General features: G+C 39.3%; 1 long non-coding RNA gene across 1 annotated transcript; it reads left to right on the plus strand.

The window, feature by feature from the left end:
* Window positions 1–5075: 5075 nt before the first annotated feature.
* LOC112542592 (uncharacterized) lies at window positions 5076–10335 on the plus strand. The gene is made up of 4 exons (XR_015795420.1): window positions 5076–5252; window positions 8313–8401; window positions 8949–9099; window positions 9773–10335. It is a non-coding gene; the product is annotated as an uncharacterized LOC112542592 (long non-coding RNA).
* Window positions 10336–14756: the final 4421 nt, after the last annotated feature.

Genomic DNA, 14756 nt, shown 5'->3' on the forward strand with positions numbered 1-14756 from the left:
CCAGCACCTAGTGATCCATCTTGTGCCTACCAAGGGGAATCAGGAATACCATACAGCTGCATGAACTTTTCCTTGCCTACAGAGCGAACCCAAGAACAAATTTGAGTAAGATGGCATTATTAGTGGATGTAACCCTTTGGACTCCAGAATGTAAACGTGAAGCTGAGGAAAGTGAACTGCAGCATTACTTTAGCGATCCAACAAGTGTTCAGAATTCTCATGTAAATGAGGTCTATCACACTTACCTAGTTTGATGCAACATCACCTGGAGGCCTCATGTTAGCAATCAGTAGAATGTCTATTAGAGCGCGTGCAAATTCATGCTTAGGAACTAAGCTTCCCACGAGGGTCAAAGTGCAGATTTGAAAAAAGCTGGTGATGCATGTTCTGCCTAGAAAGGGGAAGCAGGAATACCATATAGCTTCAGGAATCTCTCCAGGCCAATACAGTGAAAGCAAGAACAAATTTGAGCAACATGACGTAATTACAGCATGCCAGCCTTTGGACTCCAGAATGCAAGTGCAAAGGTGAGGAATGTGAACTGCAGCACTCTTTTAGTGATCCAATGAGTGTTGAGAACTGTTATATAAATACAATTTATTACACATAACTATTTTGACACAACATCACATGGAGGCCTCATGTTAGCAATCCGTATAATGTCTGTTAGAGAGCGTGGAAATTCAGGTTTAGGAACTAAGCTTCCCATGAGAGTCAAAGTGCAGATCTGAAAAAAGCTGGTGATACATGTTCTACCCAGAAAGGGGAAGCAGGAATACCATATAGCTTCACGAATCTCTCCAGGCCAATACAGTGAAAGCAAGGACAAATTTGAGCAACATGGCTTCATTACTGCATGCCAGCCTTTGGACAGCAGAATGCAAGTGCAAAGCTGAGGAATGGGGAATTGCACCATTACTTAACAATGCAATGAGGGTTGGAATTGTCAGGTAAATGCAGTCTATTACACTTATCTAGATTGATGCAACAGCACAGGGAGGCCTCATGTTAGGAAAACATATAGTGCCTATTACACTGAAGGCAAAATAAAATTTAAAACTACAGTTCCCAGGACAGTCACACTCCAGATTTGACCAGCACCTAGTGATCCATCTTGTGCCTACCAAGGGGAATCAGGAATACCATACAGTTGCATGAATTTCTCCTTGCCTACAGAGAGAACCCAAGAACAAATTTGAGTAACATGGCATTATTACTTCATGTAATCCTTTGGACTCCAGAATGTAAGGGTGAAGCTGAGGAAAGTGAACTGCAGCATTACTTTAGTGATGCAACGAGTGTCCAGAATTCTCATGTAAATTATGTCTATCACACTTACCTAGTTTGACGTAACATCAACTGGAGGCCTCATGTTAGCAATCATGACAGTTCTCAACACCCATTGGATTGCTAAAATAATGCTGCAATTCACTTTCCTCACCTTTGCACTTCCATTCTGCAGTCCAATGGCTGGCATGCAGGAATTAAGCCATGTTACTCCAGTTTGTTCTTGGGTTCACTTTGTTCGCCTGGAGAGATTTGTGAAGCTTTATGTCAGTCCTGATTCCTGTTATTGGCAGAACATGAATCACTAGCTATTTTGCACATCTGAAGTTTGATTGTCGTGGGGCCTTTGTTCCCAAAGTTGACTTTGCTTCGACTCTAATAGGCATTATACAGATTGCTAACATGAGGCCTCCATGTGATGCTGTGTCAAACTAGATAAGTGTAATAAACTGCATTTACATGCGAATTCTGAACACTCGTTGGATCGCGAAAAGAATACTTCAGTTCACTTTCCTCACCTTTGCACTTGCATTCTGGAGGCCAAAGACTGGCATGCAGTAATTAAGCCATATTGCTCAAATTTGTTCTTGCTTTCACTCTATTGGCCTGGAGAGATTCCTGAAAATCTATGGTATTCATGCTTCCCCTTTCTAGGCACAACATGCATCTCCAGCTGTTTTCAAATCTGCACTTTGAGTCTTGTGGGAACTTCAGTTCCTAAAGTTGACTTTGCTTGCACTCTAATAGACATTATACGGATTGCTAACATGAGGCCTCCATGTGATGTTGGGTCAAATTAGATATGTGTAATAAACTGCACTTACATGCGAATTCTGAACACTCGTTGGATCGCTAAAAGAATGCTGCAGTTCACTTTCCTCACCTTTGCACTTGCATTCTGGAGTCCAAAGGGTTACATCCACTAATAATGCCATCTTACTCAAATTTTTTCTTGGGTTCACTCTGTAGGCAAGGAGAAATTCATGCAGCTGTATGGTATTCCTGATTCCCCTTGGTAGGCACAAGATGAATCACTAGGTGCTATTCAAATCTAGAGTGTGACTGTCCTGGGAACTGTAGTTTTAACTTTTATTTTGCCTTCAGTGTAATAGGCACTATAGGTTTTGCTAACATGAGGCCTCCCTGTGCTGTTGCATGAAACTGGATACGTGTAATAGACTGCATTTACCTGACAATTCCAACCCTCACTGCATTGTTAAGTAATCCTGCAGTTCACTTTCCTCAGCTTTGCATCTGCAGTCAGGAGTGCAATGGCTGGCATGCAGTAATGAAGCCATGTTGCTCAAATTTGTTCTTGCTTTCACTCTATTGGCCTGGAGAGCTATATGGTATTCCTGCTTCCCCTTTCTAGGCAGAACATTCATCACCAGCTTTTTTCAAATCTGCATTTTGACTCTCGTGGGAAGCTTAGTTCCTAAACCTGAATTTGCACGTGCTCTAATAGACATTCTACTGATTGCTAACATGAGGCCTCCAGGTGATGTTGCGTCAAACCAGCTAAGTGTGATAGACTTCATTTTCCTGAGAATTCTGAACACTCGTTGGATCGCTAAGGTAATGCTGCAGTTCACTTTCCTCAGCTTCACGCTTACATTCTGGAGTCCAAAGGGTTCCCTGCAGTAATAATGCCATGTTACTCAAATTTGTTCTTTGGTTCGCTCTGTAGGCAAGGAGAAATTCATGCAACTGTATGGTATTCCTGATTCCCCTTGGTAGCCACAAGATGAATCACTAGGTCCTCTTCAAATCTGGAGTGTGACTGTCCTGAGAACTGTAGTGTTAAGTTTTATTTTGCCTTCAGTATAATAGGCACTATAGGTTTTGCTAACATGAGGCCTCCCTGTGCTGTTGCATGAAACTAGATAAGTGTAATAGACTGCATTTACCTGACAATTCCAACCCTCACTGGATTGTTAGGTAATGGTGCAGTTCACTTTCCGCAGCTTTGCATCTGCAGTCAGGAATCCAATGGCTGGCATGCAGTAAAAAAGCCATGGTACTCCATCGGTTCACTCTATTGGCCTGGAGAGATTCGTGAAGCTATATGTCCATCCTGATTCCCCTAATAGGCAGAACACGCGTCACCAGCTTTTTTGCACATCTGGAGTTTGATTCTGGTGGGACCTTTATATCCTGAAACTGACTTTGGTTGCACTCTAATAGACATTATACGGATTGCTAACAGGAGGCCTCCATGTGATGTTGTGTCAAAATAGTTACGTGTAATAAACTGTATTTATATAACAGTTCTCAACACCCATTGGATCACTAAAAGAGTGCTGCAGTTCACTTTCCTCACCTTTGCACTTGCATTCTGGAGTCCAAAGGCTGGCATGCAGTAATTAAGCCATGTTGCTCAAATTTGTCCTTGCTTTCATTGTATTGGCCTGGAGAGATTCGTGAAGCTATATGGCATTCCTGCTTCCCCTTTCTAGGCAGAACATGCATCACCAGCTTTTTTCAAATCTGCACTTTGACCCTCGTGGGAAGCTTAGTTCCTAAGCCTGAATTTGCACGCGCTCTAATAGACATTCTACTGATTGCTAACATGAGGCCTCCAGGTGATGTTCCATCAAACTACGTAAGTGTGATAGACCTCATTTACATGAGAATTCTGAACACTTGTTGGATCGCTAAAGTAATGCTGCAGTTCAGTTTCGTCAGCTTCGCGCTTACATTCTGGAGTCCAAAGGGTTACATGCACTAGTAATACCATCTTACTCAAATTTGTTCTTGGGTTCGCTCTGTAGGCAAGGAGAAATTCATGCAAGTGTATGGTATTCCTGATTCCCCTTGGTAGGCACAAGATGGATCACTAGGTGCTGGTCAAATCTGGAGTGTGACTGTCCTGGGAACTGTAGTTTTAACTTTTATTTTGCTTTCAGTCTAATAGGCACTATAGGTTTTGCTAACATGAGGCCTCCCTGTGTTGTTGCATGAAACTGGATACGTGTAATAGACTGCATTTACCTGACAATTCCAAGCCTCATTGCATTGTTAAGTAATGGTGCAATTCACTTTCCTCAGCTTTCTTTTCTTTTTTTTCTTTTTTTGATTCCCCTAATAGGCAGAACATGCGTCACTAGCTTTTTTGCACATCTGGAGTTTGATTCTCGTGGGACCTTTAGATCCTGAAAGTGACTTTGGTTGCACTCTAATAGACATTATACGGATTGCTAACAGGAGGCCTCCATGTGATGTTGTGTCAAATTAGATACGTGTAATAAACTGCATTTACATGCGAATTCTGAACACTCGTTGGATCGGGAAAAGAATGCTGCAGTTCACTTTCCTCACCTTTGCACTTGCATTCAGGAGTCCAAAGGCTGGCATGCAGGAATTAAGCCATGTTGCTCAAATTTGTTCTTGCTTTCACTCTATTGGCCTGGAGAGATTCGTGGAGCTATATGGTAGTGCTGCTTCCCCTTGCTAGGCAGAACCTGCTTCACCAGCTTTTTTCAAATGTGCACTTTGACTCTCGTGGGAACTTTAGTTCGTAAAGGTGACTTTCCTTGCACTCTAATAGACATTATACGGATTGCTAACATGAGGCCTCCATGTGAGGTTGTGTCAAAGTAGATACGTGTAATAGACTGGAGATACATGACAGTTCTCAACCCCCATTGGATCGCTAAAGTAATGGTGCAGTTCACTTTCCTCACCTTTGCACTTGCATTCTGGAGTCGAATGGCTGGCTTGCAGTAATTAAGCCAAGTTGCTCAAATTTGTCCTTGTTTTCATTGTATTGGCCTGGAGAGATTCGTGAAGCTATATGGTATTTCTGCTTCCCCTTTCTAGGCAGAACATGCATCACCAGCTTTTTTCAAATCTGCACTTTGACCCTTGTGGGAAGCTTAGTTCCTAAGCCTGAATTTGCACGCGCTCTAATAGACATTCTACTGATTGCTAACATGAGGCCTCCAGGTGATGTTCCATCAAACTAGGTAAGTGTGATAGACCTCATTTACATGAGAATTCTGAACACTTGTTGGATCGCTAAAGTAATGCTGCAGTTTAGTTTCGTCAGCTTCGCGCTTACATTCTGGAGTCCAAAGGGTTACATGCACTAATAATGCCATCTTACTCAAATTTGTTCTTGGGTTCACTCTGTAGGCAAGGAGAAATTCATGCAAGTGTATGGTATTCCTGATTCCCCTTGGTAGGCACAAGATGGATCACTAGGTGCTGGTCAAATCTGGAGTGTGACTGTCCTGGGAACTGTAGTTTTAACTTTTATTTTGGTTTCAGTGTAATAGGCACTATAGGTTTTGCTAACATGAGGCCTCCCTGTGCTGTTGCATGAAACTGGATATGTGTAATAGACTGCATTTACCTGACAATTCCAAGCCTCATTACATTGTTAAGTAATGGTGCAGTTCACTTTCCTCAGCTTTGCATCTGCAGTCAGGAGTCCAATGGCTGGCATGATGTAATTGAGCCATGTTGCTCTAATAGACATTATACGGATTGGTAACATGAGGCCTCCATGTGATTTTGGGTTAAACTATATACATGTCTAGAGAAATGCGATAATGGAGTGTCTGTGCCATGTTGCATGGAAGCAGATAAATGTCAAAGACTGCGGTTTCATCCTGAAATTCTGAAATCTCATTCTATTCGGAACGTAATGCTGTAGTTCACTTTTCCCTAGGATGCAGTTCCTTGTGGAAAAGGTTTCAGCATATGCGGTAATAATTTCCAACTTTATTTCCAACTTTCTTCCTTGGATCACTCTTAAGGCAAGGAGAGATTCTTGAAACCAAAAGAGAACATGAATCATGACCTCTTTTTCAAATCTGGTGTTTTTCTGGGCCGGGAACGCCAGTTCTGAAAGGGGAGTTTCGCTGTCAATACATTAGGCCTTTTGAGCATATGCAGTAATAGGCGGTTTTTTCCAACTTGCATCCTTGGATCACTCTTAAGCCAAGGAGGGATTCTTGAAACCATGATGTTTTTCTGATTCTACTACCTTGGGAGAACATGAATCATGACGTCTTTTTCAAATCTGCTGTTTCTCTGGGCCGGAAACGCCAGTTCTGAAAGGGGAGTTTCGCCATCAGTACAATAGGCCTTTTGAGCATATGCGGTAATAGGCCCTTTTTTCCAACTTTCTTCCTTGGTTCACTCTTGTGGCAAGGAGAGATTCTTGAAACCATGATCTTTTTCTGATTCTACTCCCTCGGGAGAACATGAATCATGACGCCTTTTTCAAATCTGGTGTTTGTCTGGGCCGGGAAGGCCAGTTCTGAAAGGGGAGTTTCGCCGTCAATACAATAGGCCTTTTGAGCATATGCGGTAATAGTCCCTTTTTTCCAACTTTCTTCCTTGGTTCAGTCTTGTGGCAAGGAGAGATTCTTGAAACCATAATGTTTTTCTCATTCTACTACCTCGGGAGAACATGAATCATGACGTCTTTTTCAAATCCTGTGTTTTTCTGAGCCGGGAACGCCAGTTCTGAAAGTGGGGTTTCGCAGTCAATATAATATGCCTTTTAGCATATGTGGTAATAGGCGGTTTTTTCCAACTTTCTTCCTCGGATCACTCTTAACGCAAGGAGTGATTCTTGAAACCATGATGTCTTTCTGATTCTACTACCTAGGGAGAACACAAATCTTCAGGATTTTTTCATATCTGGTTTTTGTTTGAGCCGGGACCTCAGTTCTGAAAGTGGAGTTTCGCCCTCGCTACAATAGGCCTTTTGAGCATAAGCGGTAATAGGCCATTTGTTCCAAACTTATTCTTGGGATCATTCTTATGGCAAGGAGAGATTGATGATCCATGATCTTTGTCTGATTCTACTACCGAGGGGGAACAGAAATCGTCAGGTCTTTTTCAAATCTGGTGTTTGTCAGAATCCTTGCAAGATTTTATAATAGGTTATTAGATGGCTAGTTTAAAAAAAAAAAAGGTTTTTGATATGTTGCAGTTCTGCCATTGTAAACGGCGGGGGGAAGTTGGAATGAGAAACCGTTTAAACCAGATGGGTCCTCATCACAAGCTCTGGCATGCTCAAGATCATACCAGCAAGAGAATCAGAGGACCAAGAAGTAAGGACGATGTAGGGGGAGGAAAGTAAGAAAAACAGCTTTTGGCGCACTTTTGATCAGTCTTAGCAATGCTTTGGATCTGTACACTTATTCTCAATAAATGAACTTTCTCTTCAATCAATATTGGTCGCAAGGAAAGTTACTGGATTTCGGATCAACGGGTGGCAGCTCGTTACAGTGTTTTTCTGAGCCGGGACCCTCAGTTGTAACAGTGGAGGTTTGCCCTTGTTACAATAGGCTTTTTGAGCATATGCGGCCGTTTCTTCCAAATTTATTCTTGGGATCACTCTTAAGGCAAGGAATGATTCATGGAACCATGATGTTTTTCTGATTCTACTACCTAGGGTGAACATGAATCCTCAGATGGAGACTTCAGGTGTGGGGAGCAGTTGAGCATATGTGGTAATAGGCCCTTTCTTCCAAATTTATTCTTTGGAGAAGGAATTCTTTGGACCTTTGGGAATGAGAGATTGATGAATGTTCCCCAGTCAGCGAAAGACCAGATTCGAAAAACAGGCCTTGAATCTTATTTTCCCTTGGAAGGAGAATCAAGAAAAACACATTGTTTCATCAGTTTACCTTTGCATTGTGAGTGATCCCAAGAAAAACTGTGAAAAACTTCGCTTTGTTAGTACATGTCACGAAATGGCTGCCATAGGAGAAGTTCAATAATGGGAAAGGTAAATGCAGTGTTACATTTGCAATCCAATGAGGGTTCAGAATTGTCATCCAAATGCAGTCTGTTGGACCTATCAAATTTGACCGAACATCATACAGAGGCCTCATGTTAGCAATCCCTATGACGCCTATTAGTGTGAATGCAGAATGCAAGCATAAGGACTAAAATTCCTCAGTCTATGAAAGACCAGATTCGAAAAAGAGCTGTTGATTCTTATTCTGCCTAGCTAGGAGAATCAGGAAAAACACATGGTTTCATAAATCTCTGTTTGCCTTCAGAGTGATCCCAAGAACAAATCTGACAAACTTCTCTTTCGTACTGCATGTCACGAAATCGCTGCCAGAGCAGAAGTTCAACAAGGAGAAATGTAAGTACAATGTTACATTTGCAATCCAATGAGGCTTCAGAATTGTCATATAAATGCAGTCTGTGAGACTTATCGAATTTGACCCAACTTCATAGAGAGGCCTCATATTAGGAATCCCTATGATACCCATAATAGTAAATGCAGAATGCAGGAGTATGGACTAAAGTTTCCCAGGCAGTGAAACACCTGATTCGCAAAAGAGCTGTTGATTCTTATTCTCCCTAGCTGGGAGAATCAGGAAAACCACTTGGTTTCCTGAATCTCTCTTTTCCTACACTGTGATCCCAAGGACAAATCTGAGAAACTGTGCTTTATTACTGCACGTCACCTATGGCATCCAGATGAATAGTCCACCCGCAGGGAAACCTAACTTCAGCTTTAGATGAGCAATCTGATTGTATTCTAAATTTGAGGTCTCTGTTTTTAGGTTCAGAAGTTAAAGGGTTTAGAGGAGTTTGTATTGATTTCCTATGCTCTGCTGCCACCTTGTGGTTAATGTAGATTAAAAACCATGACTGTCTTCTATACTGTTACATTCTCTCCAAAGGAAGATGACAAAAGTTGTACAGTCTACTTCAAAAATGGACAACATTATCACCAATATCTTTTCTTCTTCATATCTAAAAAAACCAAAATAGTTTGCTTTATACTGCATGTCACAAAAGGGTTGTCAGAGCAGAAGTTCAACAAGGGGAAAGGTAAGTACAATGTTACATTTGTAATCCAATGAGGGTTCAGAATTGTCATCCAAATGCAGTCTGTGAGACCTATCAAGTTTGACCAAACATCATAGAGAGGCCTCATATTAGCAATCCCTATGACGCCTATTATAGTGAATTGAAACTGAAGTGTAAGCACTAAAGTTTGCCAGTCAGTCAAAGACCAGATTTGGAAAAAAAAAGAAAAAGAAAAAGAAAGAAAAACTGTTGTTTTTCTTCTTGCTAGGAAGGAGAATGAGATAAACTACATGGTTGAATGAATGTCTCTTTCCCTGCCTTGTGATCCCAAGAACTAATTTGACAAATTTCGCAGTTTACTGCATTACTGTATGTCACAAAATGGGGGTCCACATCAAAAGTTTACCCACAGGGATATATAACTTCAGTGTTATATTAGCAGTCTGATTTTATTCTAAATTTGAGATAAGGTTTATTGTTAGGTTCAGATGTTTTACCTACAAGTTATAGGGTGTAGGGAAGATTGTATTCATTTGTTATTCTTTAGTGCCACCCTGTGGTTAGAGGGGAAAAAAAGCAAAGTAAAAACAATAGAAATCTATAATGACATATGTTATACAAAGGAAGATGACAAAAGTTGTCCAGTCTAGTTCTAAAATGAACAACAATATCAACAATATCTTTTCTTCTTTAGAGATGCAAACATATCTGAGAAACTTCACTATTACCACATGTCACACAAAGGATGCCAGAGCAGAAGACCGAACATCATAGAGAGGCTTCATGTTACCAATCTGTTTGATGCCTATTTTAGGTAATGCAGAATTCAAGTGTAAAAACTATAGTTTCCTGGTCAGGGTAATGATTAGACTGTGGAATGTCTAATTTGACTCTGTGTCATTGTGTGGCATCTAGTTAACAAATCCTATGACTTGTATTACATAGAATACGGAATTTAAATTTAAGTACTATAGTTTCCGTGTTATTGGAATGGTAAATTTGAAAAGGTTCTGTTGATCCCTGTGTTATAAAATGATTGATTGAAATCCACTCAAAACAGAGTTCAAAATTAGTTCTTTTATTCTTGTATTATTTGGACAGAGAGCAAAGCAAGTGTATAATCAGTGTTTAATCAAAGTTGATTAATACATACAATTTCTCTAGTTACCTGTAATATTTCTAACAATAAAATATTTGCCCATCAAGGCTAGCAATAAATGTACGTGCCCACCTAGGCTAACAACTGTGTTCAATAAAGAAAACTGCCCATCTAGGCCTTCCAAGTTGCTGTAAATATTCTTGCCCAACTAGGCTGCACATTCACACAAAATACTTACATACACTCTCAACACAGTTGATCAGGCTGTGCTAGAGTGGGCTGGGAATCAGACTCAGGGCGTCCCCTGCTCCAACAAGAGTTGTCTCGCACTTCCAGGTGGGTATGGTTTCCATCCTTTCTTTTATACCCAACTTGTTTACTTAGAATTCATCCAGGTCATCTCCATCCAGGTTGTCCAGGTACAGTACATGCCAGGAACATTTCATGTTTGATACAGTTGGGTAACTTGTTACAATGGTACCTCTCGTCCCGTTATCTTATAAATTTATGATGTGTCACTTTATTCCTTACACCCACCAGCATTCCAGCCTTATCATTGTTGAGAACTCATTCATACAAGGTATCTAGCGTACATTCCAACATTCCTTCATGCCAGCAACGTGAGTTTCCTAGTAAAGTCCATGAATAGGATAAACATGGCTGTTCTATGGCTATATGATTATATATATAGAAGGCTTAAATTCATTACACCTGTTTTCTGTTGCATGTACAATCAACTTGGTTTTATGAATGTCCCTTTTGCTTAAAAGAGATTTCAACAAGAAACCAGAGAAACTTCATTTTATTACCACATTCCACAAAATATTGTTAGTAGCAGAAGTGCAAAGAATGGAAAAGTTAACTATAGCATTCGTTTAGCACACATTTCTTATAGAGAAAAAAATCCTATTACTGTGAACAATCTGAAGTATCTTGGTGAATTCTTCCACCTTAGAAAAGTGTGTTCTTTCTCTTCTTTTACTGATTTTTGTAAAATAACATGTGAAACTGCGAAGAATGAAAGTTTAATGAACAATTATTAATTTTTGATAACAGAACAATATTGAATTGATCCAGGATGAGAACTATAACTCAAGGAAACCCTAATTTCCTTTATTCCTGAGGATATATGGAATATGTTCTAAATATTCTAAAATTAAGGTCAAGTTTGTTGTAAAAGGTTACAGGGTTTAGAGAAGTTATATATATAACTTGCATGAACATCATACAGCAACCTAGTCTAAACAACTCCTCTCTTGTGCTTTATATGCAATGCAAAAGTGAACAAAATTCACTGAAATTAAAAACAAGAGGAAATACTAAAACTGAAAAAGGGCTGCACTTTTTTTCTCCTTAGTAAGCAGAATATGGAAATCAACTCATTTTCTGCAGCAATCCCTGTGACATGTATTATACTGAATACAGAATTCAACTGTAAGCACTAAAGTTTCCAAGCAAGTGGAATACCAGATTTGAAAAACAGTTGTTGATTCATGTTCTCTTTAACAAGGAGAATCAGGAAAACCACTTGGTTTCATGAATCTTTCTTTTGCTTAAAAGAGATCAAAACAAAAAATATGAAACTTTGCCTTCAGAGTGATCCCAAGAAGAAATCTGAGAAACTTTATTGCATGTTACATATTGCATGTCATATAATGGAGTTAGCAGAAGTGCAAACAAGGGGAAAGTTAACTCCGTTACTTTAGCAATCCAGTAAGACTTCAGAATTGTAATCTAAATGTGTCATGCAGTGATAAAGCGAAGTTTCTCAGATTTGGTGTTTTGTTCTCAAGTAAGAGAGACATTAATGGAACCAAGGGGAGAACAAAATACAAAAGTTAAATTCCCTATTCTATATTATAAGCTTTCACAGGCTTTGCTATGAGGACGCCACTCTATCATGGTGAAACAATCTATATATACATTTCATTTAGATCACAATTCTGAACTCTAATTGGTTGCTAAAGTAACACTGGAGTTAACTTTCCCCTTGTTTGCACTTCTGCTATGGACTCCATTTTTTGACATGATATAACGCTAGGGAAAGCATTGATCTACAGCTGTTTTTCAAATCTGGTATTCCACTTACTTGCAATCTTCAAAGGTTACAGTTGAATTTCATATTCTGTATGAAATGAGTCATGGCTTTGCATACAGGAAGCGTTTTTATGATGTTAGGGTGCACTTAGATCAGAATTCTGAACTCTCATTGGATTGGTAAACTGCAATTGTTGCTAATTTTGAACTTGTTTGCATTCTGTAATGGATTCCAATTTTTGACATGTGGTATTATTGCTTAGTTTCTCTGATTTGGTGTTTTGTGCTATGGAGTACACTAATCTTTCTTCAATAAAATACCCAAAGTATTTATTCTTTACTATAGTATTTCACAAAATGGAGTTCTTAGTTGGATTCAAGCTAAACATTATATAACTGAGAGATTAATCTATACATCTAGCTATGCATCTAGCTATACATTCTGCCTCGTAAGGAGAATCTGGTAGTTAACTGTGTTTCTCTTATATCTCTTTTTCTTAAGAGATAACAAAACACCAAATCTGAGAAAGAGTGATAGTTTGGCTATCCAATGAGAGTTCAGAAGTTTCATATGTATATGCATTTATTTGACAAATAGCTGTTGCTCCATGCTCTCCCTAGCAAGAACTGGAAAATTAACTGGATTTCATTCTTTTACTTAAGAGAGAAGAAAATAACAAAATCAAATATCAACTTTTCATTCCTAAGATATCAGTAAACAGATTTATTTGCACAGCTGTAATGATGGGAAAAGTAAACAACAGAGAGACTTTAATAGTCCAGACCCATTTGAAAGTTCTTTGACAAATGTAGTCTAGTCTGCCTCTCTCATTTGCAATGTTATAAAAGAGAGGCCTTCTCTAAGCACATGCTGTTAAGCGATAGGTATAGGAAATGGAACTCAATTGAAGTCAATGACATTTGAAGGAAATGGAACAATAGCTGAAAAAAGCCCCCTGATCCATGTTCTGCCCAGTTGTGAAAATCTTGAAATAAACTGTTTCATTAATATCTCTTTCACTTTAGAGAAAACAAAACAACAAATCAGAAACTTCACTTTGCTATGGTATGTCAATTAATGGACTCTTTTGCATAGCTGTTCTGAAAGGAGAACTAAGTAACAGTTAATTCACAAGGCAGATCCCGTTAAGAGTTCAACTAAAAGTGTAGTCTATTCCATATATCCAGCCAGAAATAAATGAGAAATCCATGACCACCATGATGATCATGAACTCCCAAGTTTTCCTGAGCCCAGCCCCTGGGAGGTGACTCCAACACCAGCTTCAAGGCAACCCTTCAAGTACAGCCCTTCCAGCTGGCAGTGACTGAATCATCAGCAGGCTTTCCACTTTGGTTCCTATGGCCCAATTTAAAAAACAGGCACTCACACCCATCACTTCAGAAGCAGAGGCCTTGGTTAGGGCACAGTGCTCTTTACAGATCTTGCAACATTCTGGCACAGATATACTCACACAGTCTCAGCATCAAAGTTTCTGGATGATCTGGAAACTGGGAATGCAGATCTCCAATAATATAAGCCATGTCCACTCACTTGTCCACCACCAAGTTGTGGATGACCAAAGTCTTATTAGCTGGTATTTACCACTGACAACTTGAGACCAAGGTAACAAATGGACTGGCCACCAGGACCAAAGATTAGATAGCTGGACCAAAAGTAGAGATTAACATCGAATTGTCAATCTCCCTTCTGCTGGAATAGCCAACCTCTGCCCCTCACTATACCTCCCTTGGTCCATTACAAGTTATCAACCATTTGCACTACCATTGCAGAAATCTCTATTCATTAGACCACCAGTCAACAATCCATATTCACACACTACTCACATTTCTCACTCTTGGAGGCTAGCAATTTTATTTTTGGTACTTCTAAAAACAATTGAATTCACTCTGAATACTGTATATCAGGTTCTAAATGGCTTACAGTACCATTATTTTTTACTCTCCATATTAGGCTGGCAGAGCAGTAAAAAACCCACACTTACTGCTATGATGTATAATTATGTAACTTGTAGCTCTATTGCAAAATGGCCATCATAAGTGTAAACGGAGTGAGTTGCTGTGGAATTCTCAGGCAACTTTCACTTGTTCTCCCATTACCCTACCACTTTCTTCCTTTCAGGTTCACTTATTTGTCAAGTTAAATCCAGCATTCAGTTTACTTAAGGAAGCTGCATGTGCCACTGAATTAAAAGACTAGGTGCATTTTTCAGTGTTCAAAAACTGAAATATAAGTTGTACATAAAGGAGTGTAGTTTGTATTTTATGTACAAATTATATTTGTACAAATATAGTTCATACATAAAGGAGTGTAGACAAGTGTAGTTAGAAATTTTGTATTTAATGTATTTTTTTCACTACATTCAGCCATAGACTTAATAGATGTTTACTGTTTATAATTATAACTCACCCTTCAAATATACAAGTAGTTTGCAAAACATATTTAAAATCACAAATAGTTAATATACTAAACTAAATATAAGCTGGAAGTTAATTCTATTATTTTCTAGAGCACATTTAACTT

This window comes from Python bivittatus, unplaced genomic scaffold (assembly GCF_059951505.1).
Source record: "Python bivittatus isolate LINGU-HERP-01145 unplaced genomic scaffold, Pbiv_v1 ctg000060_np1212, whole genome shotgun sequence".
Classification (NCBI taxonomy): Eukaryota; Metazoa; Chordata; class Lepidosauria; order Squamata; family Pythonidae; genus Python; species Python bivittatus.